The sequence below is a fragment of the Taudactylus pleione genome, unplaced genomic scaffold, assembly GCF_031769625.1.
Source record: "Taudactylus pleione unplaced genomic scaffold, aTauple2 ptg000100l, whole genome shotgun sequence".
Taxonomy (NCBI): Eukaryota; Metazoa; Chordata; class Amphibia; order Anura; family Myobatrachidae; genus Taudactylus; species Taudactylus pleione.
In genome coordinates this window covers 14,373,789-14,390,005 of record NW_028284502.1, presented here as the reverse complement: position 1 = coordinate 14,390,005, position 16,217 = coordinate 14,373,789, and the positions used below count along the sequence as shown (strand labels likewise).

General features: G+C 47.6%; 1 protein-coding gene across 2 annotated transcripts in view; it reads right to left on the bottom strand.

The window, feature by feature from the left end:
- Positions 1 to 5,565, bottom strand: part of TCP11L1 (t-complex 11 like 1) — a 41,584-nt gene extending 36,019 nt beyond the window's left edge. The window contains exon 1 of one of the 2 annotated variants that reach the window (XM_088470443.1): positions 5,270 to 5,565. The gene's annotated coding sequence lies outside the window, so the exon portion shown is untranslated. The remainder of the gene's footprint in view (positions 1 to 5,269) is intronic. The other variant, XM_088470442.1, reaches the window with a different exon arrangement.
- Between the last annotated feature and the right edge of the window lie 10,652 nt (positions 5,566 to 16,217).

Sequence of the window (16,217 nt, the reverse complement as noted above, 5' to 3'; positions counted from 1 at the left end):
TGGCAGTATAGGATAATCCTTCCATAATTCCAGGTTCACTTCAGGCTCCAGACAGTCTGAATCACCCAGTGTCTCATTTCATCACAGCAGAAATATATAAATGGCAGTGCTCTAGCATACTGTATCTCCACACAGCAGATCGTCAATAATACATCATGAACCGTTCGATAGCTTTAGTGAAAGCATCACAGCATCTCTCAGACGTGCAAGGACGCTTCCCCTGTTCACAGGACCGATGCTACTGAGCAGTTCCCAGTACAGGAAAATGCGGGATGTAGTCGGCATCCCGGTGTGCCAGATGCCGACGGTCTTAATACTAGCGCCGAAATCCCGACAGGTCGGGATCCCGAAAGTATCGGGGTGCAGGGGAAGGGTAGCGTTAGCTAGCAGGGTTAGTGTTAAGCATTAGGGGGAGGGTTAGGATTAGGATGCAGGGAGGGGGAGGTTAGGCACTAGGGGGGGGGGTGGCTAGGGTTAGGCACTGGGAAGGGTGGGTTAGGGTAGGGGTTACCATTGAGTCGGGATGCAGTCAGGAAGCTAGCAGTTGAAATGCCGACCACCAGCTTCCCGACAGTGAAATCTCGGCATGGGACTAATGAGAGGCGTCTAAATACCGATGTCTGTCATAAGCCCTGTGCCGAAATCCTGACGAGGTCCCGATGCCCGGCTTACCGAACGAAGGTAACCCGGGCGTCGGCACCTCATAGCCGTTTTAGGTTTAGGGACTCCCGGGGGGACTTAGGGTTAGGCACCCCCCCACCCCCCGGGAGGGCTAGACTTAGGGTGCGGGGAGGAGGAGGTTAGGTTTAGGCACCGGGAAGGGTGGGTTAGAGTTAGGGTAGGGGTTAGAAAGCTACTCACTATTGAGTCCTATGGGTATCGGGATTCTGGCTGTTAGGATGCTGCTGTCAGTATTCTGACTATCGACATCCCAACAAACGGGATATCATACCCGACCCGTTGGCAACGGCGCAGCAGTGCCAGAAAGCCCGTACATCCCATCAGAGGACAGTCACAGTCAGCCGAGACTTCTGAAATCTGGAGCTGGTGCAGCGGAGCTTAGTTGTCCAGCATGTCCAGTTTCCCCTAGACTTTTCCAGATGCCCTTAGGCATTGTCGGGTTGGGTATGATATCCCGGCTGACGGGATGCAGCTAGTTATATGACAGTTATATTATATATTATATGACAGGCAACAGAGCAGCAGAAGCTGCAGCAGAAATCCTGTATAGCCCAGCGCCGATCATACAGCTCCTGCAGCTTCCATCAGTGTGACATTGGCGTGACCTAAGGTCACTTCAGCGTCATTCACAGCAGAGAGCGCACAGCGTAGGAGAGAAGCAGAGGGAAGACAGCAAAGGTAAGGGGGAGAGATTTGATGGCTGGACACACAAGGGGGAGATATCTGATGGCTGGAGAAACACAAGGGGGAGATATTTGATGGCTGGAGACACACAAGGGGGAGATATTTGATGGCTGGAGAAACACAAGGGGGAGATATTTGATGGCTGGAGACACACAAGGGGGAGATATTTGATGGCTGGAGACACACAAGGGGGAGATATTTGATGGCTGGAGACACACAACGGGGAGATATTTGATGGCTGGAGAAACACAAGGGGGAGATATTTGATGGCTGGAGACACACAAGGGGGAGATATTTAATGGCTGGAGACACACAAGGGGGAGAGATTTGACGGCTGGAGAAACACAAGGGGGAGATATTTGATGGCTGGAGACACACAAGGGGGAGATATTTAATGGCTGGAGACACACAAGGGGGAGAGATTTGACGCTGGAGACACACAAGGGGGAGATATTTGATGGCTGGAGACACTGACACCCTCTCCAGTCACCAACTGTCATGAGGCCGTTATGTGTATGTTACTTACCCAGAAATACCTTTGCATGTATTTTCTTTTGTTGAAATGTATTGAAACTATGGGCCTGATTCAGACCCACTCGCAAGCGGCTGTCCGCTCGCAAGTGGGTCGATGTTATGCTCTGCGCATGCGCACGACGGCGGGAGCTCCGTCGTGCGCATGCGCCAGACGCAACGAGCGAAGGACTTTCCTTCGCTCGTTGTGTCTGATCAAAGGGGGCGTGCTGTCGATGTTGATTGACAGCACACCCCCTTTGGTGGGCGTGCCGGGGGCGTGCCTCCCTGACGGGGGCGTTCCCACGGGAACGCCTCCCGTCAGAAGCCGGCCCACTGACATCACTAGTGATGTCAGTGGGAGTGATTTTGGCTCTGATAGAGCCAAAATCACTCCGGGGCTTGCGGTTGAAAACCTCAACCGCAGGCTCCGGCTCGCAGTTTCGATGGTCGCGATGGTCACGACCATCGCGGCCATCAAACTGCACGCTCGTATAGGCTGTGGGTGGTGACCCACAGCTATACGAGCGTCCAGGAGGACGCTCCATTTTTATGGAGGGCGGCCCTCATTCAGAGCGTGCGCTCTGCTCAGAGCGTACGGCTCTGAATGTGGGCCTATATCCCTAACATTATTTCAGCAGTGTTAATGAGTTAGTACTGTCAATAGAGTCTTGTTTGACATTAATTGGCATAATTAATTGAGTGAAGAATCAAACTCCTCTTCTGCTGTGAAGATAACCCTCATAAGAGCTAAAACAGAGTGTGACAACCATCTATTCCTTCTAGTAAGACACCTGAACCTCACTTAACAACTCTACCCTACCTGTTGAGGGGGTCACAGAAGTGTCCAGGAGCTCGGGAAGATTAGTTTTGTGTCGGGGAGAGACTCTGGAGCATTCGCATGTGCAATCTGGGAGCATGGAAGAGGAGTGTTCTTAGCCTGCAAAAAGCCATACAAATTGGTAGCTGGAGAGGCGAATCTGGAGTTGGGGGGTGAGAGCGGGCGCCCATTAATATGGTGCCTAGGAGAGGCCTGACCTCTAAATCCGCCCATGACCTCGTTGGTTTCGCCAACCGATGGTCACCCCTGCTCTCTTATTTACCGGGCAGTGAACCAATCAGAGTTGGGGGCAGGGCTTCACGGGTCAAGTTGTTGCTGTGTCCTGGTGCAAGGGAGAAAAAAAAACAACAACATGGGGCTCTGAGCCATCGATGGCAGAGAACTAATGTACAGTACCTCAGCCATCAACCCCTGGTGGTTAACCATCGATGGTTGATAACCAATCAATAGACTTCCCTAGCTCATTCTCCTGCTCCTTTTGGCAGGTTCACAAAGAAAGCTAATTACGTGGAGGCTTCGATATCCACTCTAGAACGATGCTAGATCAAACCAGCACTGTCCTGCAGTAGGAGAAACCCTCTCTGAGTCTTTTTAAACCGCTCAATTCAATTTCAAATCTCTGACTGTGGCAGGTACACTCAGGGTTGTGGTAGACACCACCTTCTGCTTCCAAAACAGGTAGCATCATGGAGTGGGGGCTGAGCCGGAGTAACCAGGTAGCTGGGCGTAATTATTGGACGCACTGCAAAGCGCCTATCCAAGCTGCAGGGTAGCAACTGTACCGCAGCTTTTGCCTTGCATCCTAAGCAGCAGCACCTGTCACATCCTCCCTAAAGGCCCCCATACATCAGCAATTGATTGCAGCAATTGTGCAATTTGCAATCGATTGTGTATAAAAATCTTTCCCTTTTTCAATCGATGCAGAATTGCCACAATCGATTGAAAAAGGGAAAGATTTTTATACACAATTAATTGCAAATTGCTTGATTGCTGCAATTTCTGATGTATGGGGGCCTTAAGGCCCTGACAGACTAAAGGCCACCATACATCAGCAATCTGAAAACCACAATTGAACAATTTGAAGATTTATTGCCCGATCTTAGGATTTCCCAAACAAGCAATCTGCGCCCATACACTACAGATCTTTTTCAGTGATTTGCAGATCGATTGCAGCAAACACAGATCTGGCAATCTTGAAAGGCCCATCATTTTGTTAGAAACGGTCTGCAAATCTGCTGATCATGTCCATACACTAGCAATCTACAGCCCCAATCCATCTGTGAAATCCAACATGTTGGACAATCTGATTAAACAATTCCAATCACTTTTTGGTTGCAATCTGCGATCTGTGAAGCCCATACATTGCAAATTTTTATACACAATCGATTGCAAATTGCACGATTGCTGCAATCCATCTCTGATGTATGGGGGCCTTAACGACTTACAGGATGTGTCATGCAATCAAGTGACAGCCCCACTAAAATTGAATCCCAGCTTTCACTGACAGCTACGGTAAACCTGATCAAGGCTGCACCACAGATGAACCCCATCGAGACTGTCTGCTGTCAATGAAAAAGCAGAGAAGAATTGACAGTAGTAGATCTTTCTGCTTGTTAGGTGTATTGAGGCAGAACTCAAGGCTGCTGGGGCGTGGGGTTGAGTAAAGGCCCCCATACATCAGAGATTGATTTCAGCAATCGTGCAATTTGCAATCGATTGTGTATACAAATCTTTCCCTTTTTCAATCGATTGCAGAATTGCCACAATCGATTGAAAAAGGGAAAGATTTTTACACACAATCGATTGCAAATTGCACGATTGCTACAATCAATCTTTGATGTATGGGGGCCTTAAGGCTTGAAGTCAGATTCAAATACTGACCTGGCAGCTGGACAGATTAGTGAGGCTGCACTCAAAGCTGACAGAGGGCACTGGCAGCGCTAACAGAATGGCGCCCATATAATTAACAAGTACCTCTTTGGCAACTGGGGCAGTGCAGCCACCCACGCAGGTTACACACAATATTTGCTCAGCAGGCACTACAATCCCCATCGTGTTACATTTACTAAGTTTGATAAGTCTTTATTTATTTTACATACACAACAAACAATGCCTACAGTAAAGCCAGGGTACACACTAGACGATATGTCGTATGAATTTGCGGATCGGCGGACATATCAGGCACATCGTCTAGTGTGTACCCACTATGCGCAACCCCCGCTGGCCGACATCGGGAAAACGGAGCGATCCAGTTGGCGGGTGGTCACCGGATCGTGCGGTGTGCACCGACCGATATATCGTTCATTGACACCATCGGTAGTCAGATCTGGCGACAAACATCTCTAGGGAAAAGCATTACCCGGGACTAAGCATTCACACCTGATACTGTCTGAGGATAGCTGGCACCTATGATTTAATAACCATTTTTCCTGCCGGGATAAATATAATAAAAAAAAAAAACATTATATATCCGGCACATACTTGTGTTCACCTGTCATGTGGACAGTGATTATTATATGCATAATAGAGAATGAACTGGAAGAAATTACTCACCAGGGTGTAAATAACAAGAATAATCAGCTACTACAGAGGGGACCAGGCCACAGCAAGGCTCTAAGTGCAGCTCTCCCTGCTCATCCTGTCAGACCGACTCCTGATGGCCGGGACCAGTGCCGGGAATGGAGGATCACTCAAGTTACACCAGGGGATAGAGCCGTTATAGAAAGCGCATTGAATGCTGCAGGCAGGGCAGGCTAGGCTGTATGTGTACATAACACGGAAGCTGCTAGCTGGGGGCTGCTGGGAAATGTAGTTTATTGCCACATTGTGTGTGTGTGTGTGTGTGTGTGTGTGTGTGTGTGTGTGTGTGTGTTGTGTGGACTGTTCTGCAAGCAAACATGACACAGTGATTTCCTGGGACTGAGGCACGTCTGTCCTGTGGGATGCAACATCCAAGCCTCCTCCCTGAAACTGGTTCTAGGCTGCTGGCTCTTACTGGCTGTCTGCTCTCTGGTAGTCTGTGACTGTGCTGTAGAGGAGCCTGGCATGGAAGAGGTTAATTTATTTTATAGTCTATATTTGTTTTTTTGTTACACTGGTCCCCATTTATCAACAAAAGGGAAACACCAGCGTCATTTCTCGTTTAGTATTACTGATGCATACGAAAAATCCACAGGTATTTACCAATACTTACCCCTCCGGCGAGGTCCCGCTCCTCTGCGCAGTCCTCTGCTGGGTTGCTGATAGCCTAAAGCTGCCAGCGACGGGACTCCGGTGTAATGCGAATGCGCGATGGTCTGTTTGTGCATGTACATGACACGGGTGCCCGGCAGTGCCTGGAAGGCTTCACAGAAGCCGGAAGAGCAGCGCCGGGTCCCCATTGTCGTCAGTGGGGACCGCATCGCTCTCGCCATCTTAGATTACGGCTGTTTGTTAAATCCAGAAATTAGGACATAACCCCTTTAGCGAGCGATGAAAGGGTTATGCTTCGTCGATAAATGGGGACCGGTGTATGTTACATAAATCAGCACAAAAATATAATTTGAACAAAATAATTCTGGTCCAGAACACCGTAGGGCCCACACCAATTGCCTTGCACACCATACTTGCTTACCCTCCCTATTTGGTCGGGAACCTCCCGAAAATCGAGTGCCGCTCCCGACCTCCCGGGAAGGCAGGCAATCCTCCCGGCTGCCGCCCACCCCTCCTATCCCCCCCGCAATTATCTTTGAAACCCCCAGAGCGGCGGGGCGGTGACTCAATTCACACTGAATTGCGTCATTTTGTCCCCGCCCCCTGCTTCACAATGCCTGTAATATTTCTTAGTCTGTCCATGCCCCCTGTCATGCCGATCTGGCTGCTACCTCCTGGAAGGGGCAGCCAGAAAGTCGGCAAACCTGCTGCATACTTGCCAACCTTTGGGCTGTCTTGGTAGGGGGCAGGCAGTTCGGCACTGCGGGGGCATGGAGCTGGAGAAGTGGGCAGTGCCGGGGGCGTGGTGATGTGATTGCATCATCTTTGCCTCTCCCTAGCCAAAGTCGCGATTACCGGTATTGTAAAGCGGGAAGTGGGGCCAAGAAAATGCGATTCAGTATGAATCACGTCATCGGCCACCTTTACCGGCCACTTCACTTGGGAAGCAGGCGGCCATGGTTGGGTGGGCTTCGGGAGACTTGGCCACTCTTTCAGGCGGCTGGGAGCGCCACACGATTTTTGGGAGCCTCCCAGCCCTTCCAGTAGAGTAGGCAATATGTTGTACTGCATACTTACCTACTTTTACATTCTCCTATCTGGAAGAAGCCTCCCTGCTAGGTAGCGCTTGAGAATAATTGCTATCTTTGCAAAGAGATTAGAAGGATTAGATTAATAAATAAATACACAGCGATCTCGGGGGTTGAAAGACAGCAAAAAAAGTGCCCATATGCAGGGCCCCCTAAAGTTGTGCCCCTTATGCAGTGCCCCCTGTAGTTTTGCCCCATATGCAGGGTCCCCTAAGGTAGTGCCCCATATGCAGGGCCCCCAGCCCAGTACTTACCTGCTCACCATGCTGCCGCTGGCTCCCGCTGCCGCTTCCTCGCTCTGGATCTGACTAGATCCAGCAGGTGTGTAGGGCAGGCTCACTTCTCACATAGAGGGCGACGCTATGATGTCACCCGCGAAGTGCATTAATGGGAACACTGGCCTCTGAAGCGATGAGAGGCTTCTTTAGCCTCCGATCGCTTCAGAAGCCAGCATTCACAGTTCCAGGGAGCCGAAGTCATCTGCCCCTAGAAACAGCCCTGTGTGCATGCCCCAACTTTCTCTTTGTAATTCTTCACATACATTATGAGAATACCTGATAGCCAAGGGCTTATCTACCCCTTGTATAGGATGGCACTTGCCAGCGGTGCCGGCCAAGGAGGGGGCGCCGCCCGGTGGTGCCACCCATGGCCAGTGGGTAGTGAACCTGCCTGCGTCCAGTCCAGTGAGAAGAGTAACCGCTGCCAAAGTGATGAGCAGAACGAGCCGTCCAGCGTCATCTCAGCTATCAGGCTGGGCCTGGGAGAGTGCTGGGTGGGTGTGTCCCAGTCACTCTAATCGTTCATAGGCACCATCTGCCATCACATCGGGTGGTTGGCTAGTGTGTACTCACCTTAAGGAATTATTATTAGTGCCTGTGCCATCCAGGTACATTGTAGAGATATCTCTGTGAAAACCTGTTTTCCATTTTTTTTTGTACTAAATAATTATGTATATGAAAATAGTAGTAAAGATGCTTAATTGTCATTAATCAGAGACATAAGCCCAAAGGGTGAGTAAGTTTAAAATAATACATTCATATGCAGTCACTGACACTGACAGCCCCCCAGTCTTCACAGCTCTACCTCAGATCACTGTTAGGAGCAGCAATCAGCACTTACAAGCAGTGACGCAAAACTATTTTGAAGCAGCCATGAACATTTTTCTATGTTAAGTAACAATGTACTGCACATCTATTGCTCATTTACAGGTTATTTATATAGCGCACGCATATTCTGCAACACTTTACAGAGAACATTTTGCCCATTCACATCAGTCTCTGCTCCACTGGAGCCTACAATCTATGGCACAGGTTCTCAAACTCGGTCCTCAGGACCCCAAACAGTGCATGTTTTCCAGGTCTCCTCACAGAATCACAAGTGAAATTATTAGCTCCACCAATGGAACTTTTAAAATGTGTCAGTGAGTAATGACTACACCTGTGCACATGCTGGGTGACCTTTAAAACATGAACTGTGTGGGGTCCTGAGGACCGAGTTTGAGAACCTCTGATCTTTGGGGTCTATGCCAGTGCTCGAAGTGGAAATTTGGAGGTGGGGGTATGGAACTTTCAATCTCCAACCCCCCCTTCATGTGTCGGCAGTGAGTGGTAAGCAGTGCACGTACTCACCCTGCCTTGTACTGTCCCTGCAGCCTTAGTCACGCTGGGGGATTGAAGATCAGGCTTACCTATGTGAACTGCGCGCTGATGCCGTCTAAGGAACAGCACTCGGTGGCTCCCAGCCGAGTGGAGAGAGATGCTTCCTCAGACTGAGCGGCATTGTAAAGCCGGCACTGGCCGCCAGCCAATAAGAAGCTGCCACTTGGCAGCTTCTCATTGGCTGGCTGGCCGCGAGCCATGATTGGCTTGTGGCCGCCCCTTCTTTTAATCCGCGAACCAGGATTGGCTGGCGGCTGGAGCTAACTGATGTCAGTGTAGCTCCTGGCTGCCATCCCAGCGCCGTCGTCGAGATGTGTCTCCAGCAGGACACATCTCCATGCAATGCCGCTGCTGTTCCAGCGTTGGGATCCCATATACGTATCCCAATACTGGTACCCTTTTTAATGTGGCAAAAACGAAGTGGTGGCAGGAAGTGGCGGTATGTCATACCACCGTATACCGCCCCACTTCGAGCACTGGTCTATGCACTAAGCCTTAGGGGCCTACTCATCAAAACATAATTATCACTTGTGATAATTATGGTTTGAACTAGCTGCGAGTTCAAAAACAGTTTAGGAGGAATTCATCATGCCTCCTCACTAAACTTTCACTTACGAAAAACTGCTGTTTCTACAAAGCAGTTTTTGGGTGGTGAGAGACTTTTCAACTGCAGATGGTTAGTTTTCACTGCTTGTCTTCAAGCCACGCATGAGCAGCTTGAAGACAGGCTGCAAAGAGAGACTGAGCTCCCTGCCTATCTGCCCTCCCTCTAACTAACCCTGCCAGTGTCTGTGACCAACCACCCTACCCTGCCCTTGTAAAGGCCGCCGGAGACTGCGCGCCCCCCCACTCAGACTTGCTACACCGAGTAGGTCCCCCGCCACCGATGTTGTGTGGGGGACCTACTCGGCTAAACTGCTGCTGCCGGAGACTTGGCATATCTCCCCCCTCTGTCAGCCAAGCAGCCCATTGGTTGTATGACCCCCACTGTGGCTGCTGTGCGAGGGACCTGCTAGGCATAGATGCTGTGGCCACCACTGCCGGAGACATTGCCCACCCACCGCCGCCAATGACATTGTACACACCAGCTCCCTACTGTAGAAGCCCCACTGGCCATCGCTGTTGTGCCCTCTTGGTCACGGCTCACAGGAAGAGAGCTCTGGGAGCCGGGAGGGAGCTGCTGCAGGTAAGTGGACACAGCTATGCTGTATCAAGTGCTGTATGCCATCTCAGGATGGCGTACAGTATCACTGTCAAGTTCCGAACAAAATGCTTTTTTGGAACTTGATGAATTTCATAATTTCTAAATCCCATAGTATAGTATGGGGACTGTTTAGTACTTAAGTATGGGGACTATATAGCACTATAGTATGGGGACTATATAGTACTATAGTATGGGGGGATTCAGTATGATTATCGACAGCGGCAGCCCGACAAGGATGAAACTGCCGATCGTCCTAGGTAAGTATTTCCTAACCTAATTTTACCCCCTAACCCTCCCTTAGGGGTGCCTAACCCTAATCCCCCCTTCCCCGCCTCCTAAACCTAAGTCCCCCTTGCCGGAATTGTTCAGTCGGGAAGCTGGCGGTAGGCATTCCGTCCATCGGCTTCCCAACTGTTTCCAGTATGGGGACTATATAGTATTATATTATGGGGACTATATAGTTAGTATGGGGACTATATAGTACTATAGTATGGGGACTATATAGTACTATAGTATGGGGACTATATAGTACTATAGTATGGAGACTATATAGTACTATAGTATGGAGACTATATAGTACTATAGTATGGAGACTATATAGTACTATAGTATGGAGACTATATAATACTATAGTATGGAGACTATATATAGTACTATAGTATGGGGACTATATAGCTAGTATGGGGACTATATAGTACTATAGTAGGGGAACTATATAGTACTATAGTATTGGGACTATATAGTACTATAGTATGGGGACTGTGGAAATTATCAATGCACCTTTGTAACCAGGAGGGGATGTAGTCAGGAAGCCGACGGTCTAAATGCTGACCGCCGGCTTCCCGACTCTCTAATCCCGGCAAGGTACTAATGACAGGCGTTGCCGCGGGGGGGAGGGTTAGGTGTCAGGTCTCCCGGGAGGACTTAGGGTTAGGCACCCCCCCGGGAGGGTTACGTTTAGGCTAGGGGAAGGGGGGGTTAGGGTTAGGCACTTAGGGGGGGTTAGGGTTAGGCACTTGGGGGGGAGGTTAGGGTTAGGCACCCCTAGGGGAGGGTTAGGGGGTAAAATTAGGTTAGGAAATACTTACCTAGGACGATCGGCAGTTTCATCCTTGTCGGGCTGCCGCTGTCGATAATCATACTGAATCCCCCCATACTATAGTGCTATATAGTCCCCATACTTAAGTACTAAACAGTACCCATACTATACTATGGGATGTAGAAATTATGAAATTCATCAAGTTCCAAAAAAGCATTTTGTTCGGAACTTGACAGTTACCTTTTGACGATCTGGATTTTCACCCCTGCCGGGCTGCCACTGTCGGGAATTGAACCATCGGCCATGCCTACTACACCCACCAGGAGATATCTGTGATATCTCCTGTGTTACATGAATGATGAATGGGGCTGACACTTAAATTATACTAAGTTAGGTGAAAATTTTATTTTTCATCTGCATTTGTATAAATTAAGTGATGATGAATTAGGCCCCTTAGAGAGAGATAAAGTGGACGGGGATAAAGTACCAACCAATCTGCTCCTAACTGTAATTTTTCAAACACAGCCTTTAAAATGACATTTAGGAGCTGATTGGTTAGTACTTTATCTCCGTCCACTGTATCTCTCTACACGGCTTAAAATATAGACCCCTATATTCCCTGCCACATTCAAATTAGGCGTAATATTTATTATTATTATGTTATATACATACCACTTTTCTCCTAAAGGACTCAAAGTGCTTTGTCAGAAACCATTTAACCTACCAGTATATTTTTGGAAACAGTGAGTCAGATGGGAATGACAGCGATACTACTGCATTCCGCTGACACACCTTGCCGGAGGTGATTGAAGTCCCTCTGGTCCAGTATATTCTTTAGTTTTTTGGCGGTAACCCCACCTCTGCCTGAGATGATTGGTGGTAACCCACATAAATACACTAGATGTGCACACCTTGCTCTATGTCTTGACAAAGGCTCCCAAGGAGAGCTGAAACGCGTTGACCGTTTGAGAAGGTGTACTACTTTGCTATTAGAACCCACAGGTATGTCATTAAGTTTGCCGATATTTTTATCACTACTGCATTTTCCATCCATTCCAGTTAGCTACTTTTTTTGGGCTACCTCTGGCTATATGTTTTTAAAATTGTATTGTATGTATTGCAATACCAATATTTTTATAAAACTTGGGACATTTGTACGAATACATTTTTGGGATTTTAATTTATGGACTATTATCGATTTCTGGTGATCATTGTCCTCTGAGGGAATGAGATAAAAAGATACCTTGATGTGCAGTTTCAACTCCATGTGAATTGTGAGTTCGGTACGCAGTGTTTTTGGGCAATTTTAAAGAAACCTTTATGTGTATTTCCCAGACCCTTTCTGATGTGAGTGAATGGTACGCAACATCTTTTTTCCTCCACTAGACACACATTGGGTGTGAATGTCTTCATTTAAAGATACCTTTATAGGAGGCTCCCATAAGTACTTTATGTGAGTCGGGTACGCATTATCTTAGTACACCAAACACTTTCCAGGGTGTGGAATAGCATTTGTGTAGCCCACCCTTAGACTTTCTATCCTGGTGGGATTATGGGATCACGCGATAGTTAGTGCCTCCACCCAAGCTACAATTCTCTTGAGGAATAACTAAGGCTTGCTTGGGGAAACCTTAATTAACACTTTGCTATCATTAGTGATATATTAAGCATGCACTTATATTCAATTTAAATACAATACACAATCACTAGAATAACTAACATGTTACACAAAAGGTTTTCTTTTATTTTTATGGACCTCTTTCACAAAATCTGAGTAAAGGATTCCCACAAAGGTAAGTTTAGTAATAAACTTAACAATACAACTTTGCTTTATGACAACAGTATAATTAGCAAGTTTTATTTGTTGTAAACATCAGTGTTTAATCCACAAACTACTTACTAGATTAATAATTTATTTCCTTAATAACCAAGAAGGTCTATATCTGGATATCTTCCAGATCACAACTGGAACCCTGTATTAAATATACTATGCTAGTATTTCTGTAACCTCCGGATAGTTACTTTTACCTTATTTAAACTACTGGGACTTAAATTAGCCCATTAACTTAATGTGTGGATGATGTCCCAATTTAGTATTCAACACCTAACCTTCGCTCCCCTTTTCTGGTGATCTTCACCAGTGTTAATACACTAAGGCCTGTCTCACACGTATTACTGGGAACAGTATCCTTCACCTTTCCTCTATGAGCATAACTTATAACAGACAACAGTCACATAATATTATAACAATTGTAATGGCGTATGTTTACGTTGGTGCACATACTTTAGATGGTTCCTGATGTCCACTGCAGATATTACATTAAAGGATGATCCTATTCTATGATGCCAATGGTACACTGCTGTCTTATACAGTTTTAAATAGCTGCCCTTGTTATACTGCTTCTTTGTAAATATATATGCATATATATGAAACTTAATATTGTTAATAATTTTATATCACTTTCTGAATTGATACTTCCAGGGCTAGTGGTTGCTCCTCAGATGCAGATGACACATATGTTCATAGTTTGGATGTTGTATACAGATTATACAGCAGAAGTAAGTGTCTAGTTTACTGTCAGACCTTAGTAGGTATGGGTAATGCAGGCTGGGTTTATTGTGTGGTGATTACTTCAGCCAATACTATATAAATAAATCTTATCTGGATTTCTGCCAAATAGTCAGGATTTTAGTGTAGCTGTTATTTGACCTCTTATGAAATGGAGTTTTACTGGTGCTTATACAGTGTATGGAACTGTCATTGTCTATGGGGATATCTCTCTATTTTCTGGCAGAACTTTGGTCACTGTAATGATGCTATGGGGATACCTCTCTATAGTGCTGTGTCCCTGTCAGCACTGGTAGGCTGGTATTGGGCTACCTCTCTATAGTGCTGTGCACCTATCAGCACTGGTAGGCTGGTATTGGGCTACCTCTCTATAGTGCCATGTCCCTGTCAGCACTGGTAGGCTGGTATTGGGCTACCTCTCTATAGTGCCGTGTCCCTGTCAGCACTGGTAGGCTGGTATTGGGCTACCTCTCTATAGTGCCGTGTCCCTGTCAGCACTGGTAGGCTGGTATTGGGCTACCTCTCTATAGTGCCGTGTCCCTGTCAGCACTGGTAGGCTGGTATTGGGCTACCTCTCTATAGTGCCGTGTCCCTGTCAGCACTGGTAGGCTGGTATTGGGCTACCTCTCTATAGTGGTGTGTCCCTGTCAGCACTGGTAGGCTGGTATTGGGCTACCTCTCTATAGTGGTGTGTCCCTGTCAGCACTGGTAGGCTGGTATTGGGCTACCTCTCTATAGTGGTGTGTCCCTGTCAGCACTGGTAGGCTGGTATTGGGCTACCTCTCTATAGTGCCGTGCCCCTGTCAGCACTGGTAGGCTGGTATTGGGCTACCTCTCTATAGTGCTGTGCCCCTGTCAGCACTGGTAGGCTGGTATTGGGCTACCTCTCTATAGTGCCGTGCCCCTGTCAGCACTGGTAGGCTGGTTTTCTGTCTCACTTTAGGTGGCTGGAGTTATGTGAGGCTGATCCTACTGTTTTTAATACTATTCCAAGCCTGGATTTCAATAATATTTAATATAAAAGTCCCTGTGAATAAGCTTGTGGGCTGCCCAGTGATATGTAGTACAGATGCCTTGCTAAGGTAACATTTGATGTGGATCAGGGCAGTAATAATATAAGTGTGACTGGTGGCAGGTTTTTATTGGCAATGTCTCCCTCAAATGTGGCTGCAGGCCTCACACTGCAGGTGCGTCCTCTATGTTCCACTATTACAGTACCTCACACTTCTGCTTACACTCTGGCAGCCATTTTAGCATGTTCCTCGAATTCTGCTCCTGGGAGGGTCACCAGCTCTCTCCATCACATATATCTGTGACATCTGCTGGCAGGGCCAGACTGGGACTAAAAATAGGCCCTGGCATTTAAAGCAGCACACAGGCCCACCTTGTGTCAGCATCTGGCTCCTGGCACAGACTCCTCCCCTTACTATTCTGGACTCCTCCCACTTCCTAGTCAATGCTCTCAAAAATATAATTAATATTACAGCAACATACAAGTGTACATTATTCTCTGTATTAAAATACACACATTACAGAGCTCATCCTGCAGGGGATTCAAACATGTGCCATAGTCAGACATTTGGTATTTGGTTGGTTCTGTTAAGTAAAGCTGGCACTTCATTGGTGGAGGTCACACACACAGAAAAGGGAAGGAATTTTATCAATTGACCAATACCTAGCTTAGCAGTTATAGAGAATTAGATAGTATTCACTGTAGGAATTTTTGAGGGCAGGGGTGCTGAACACAGAGGATGACACATCTTTGCACACCAAAGAAGAGCTTTACTACACATTTTTGTGCCCTGTGCACAAGAGCATTGGTGCCCCCATCAAAAATTAAGGCACAGAGGGCTCTGAATCAGGGCCCTCCTACCTAAACTTGGAGCGGCCTTTTGGACGCTCGCATAGCTGTGGGTTACCACCCACAGCTTATTCGAGCGTCCATGATGATGGTCGCGATGGTCAAGACCATCGCGACCATCGGGTTTGCGACGAGACCCTGTGGTAGGGTCTCTGTGGTAGGGTCTCGCTGCCGCAAGCCCTGGGGTGATTTTGGCTCTATCAGAGCCAAAATCACTCCCACTGACATCACTAGTGATGTCAGTGGGGCCAGATCCAGACGGTAGGCGTTCCCATGGGAACGCCTCCGTCTGGCAGCCACTCCCCCGGCACACCACCAAAGGGGGCGTGCTGTCAATCAACATCGACAGCACGCCCCCTTTGGTGCGAGACCCGATGGCTACCCCGTTGCGCTCAGCGCTCGCGAGCGGGTCAGAATCAGGCCCAGAGGGTGCATGCCGAAGGCGCGCTTCAAAAAACAGAGGTGGAGTCTCACTGGGAAAGGGCGTGGCCACACAATAGTACCCCAAATTGAAATTATGCCACACAGTAGTGCTCCTTAATCAAATTACACAGCACAGTAGTACCTCTTCATCATATTACCCAGCACAGTAGTGCTCCTTCGTCACATTACTCCACACAGTAGTCCACCTTCATCACATTATACCACACAGTAGTGCCCCTTCATCACATTACATCTCAAAGTAGTGCACCATTGTCACATTACACCACACTGTAGTGTTCTTTATTGACTTTACGTCACACAGTAGAGCCCATTCACATGCCAGAGACCATTCACGTTATGCATCATAGTAGTACTCCTTATACACATTATGCCACACAGAAGTAGTGCCCCTTATACATTATGCCACATAGTAATGCCCCTTACACATTATGCCACACACAGTAATG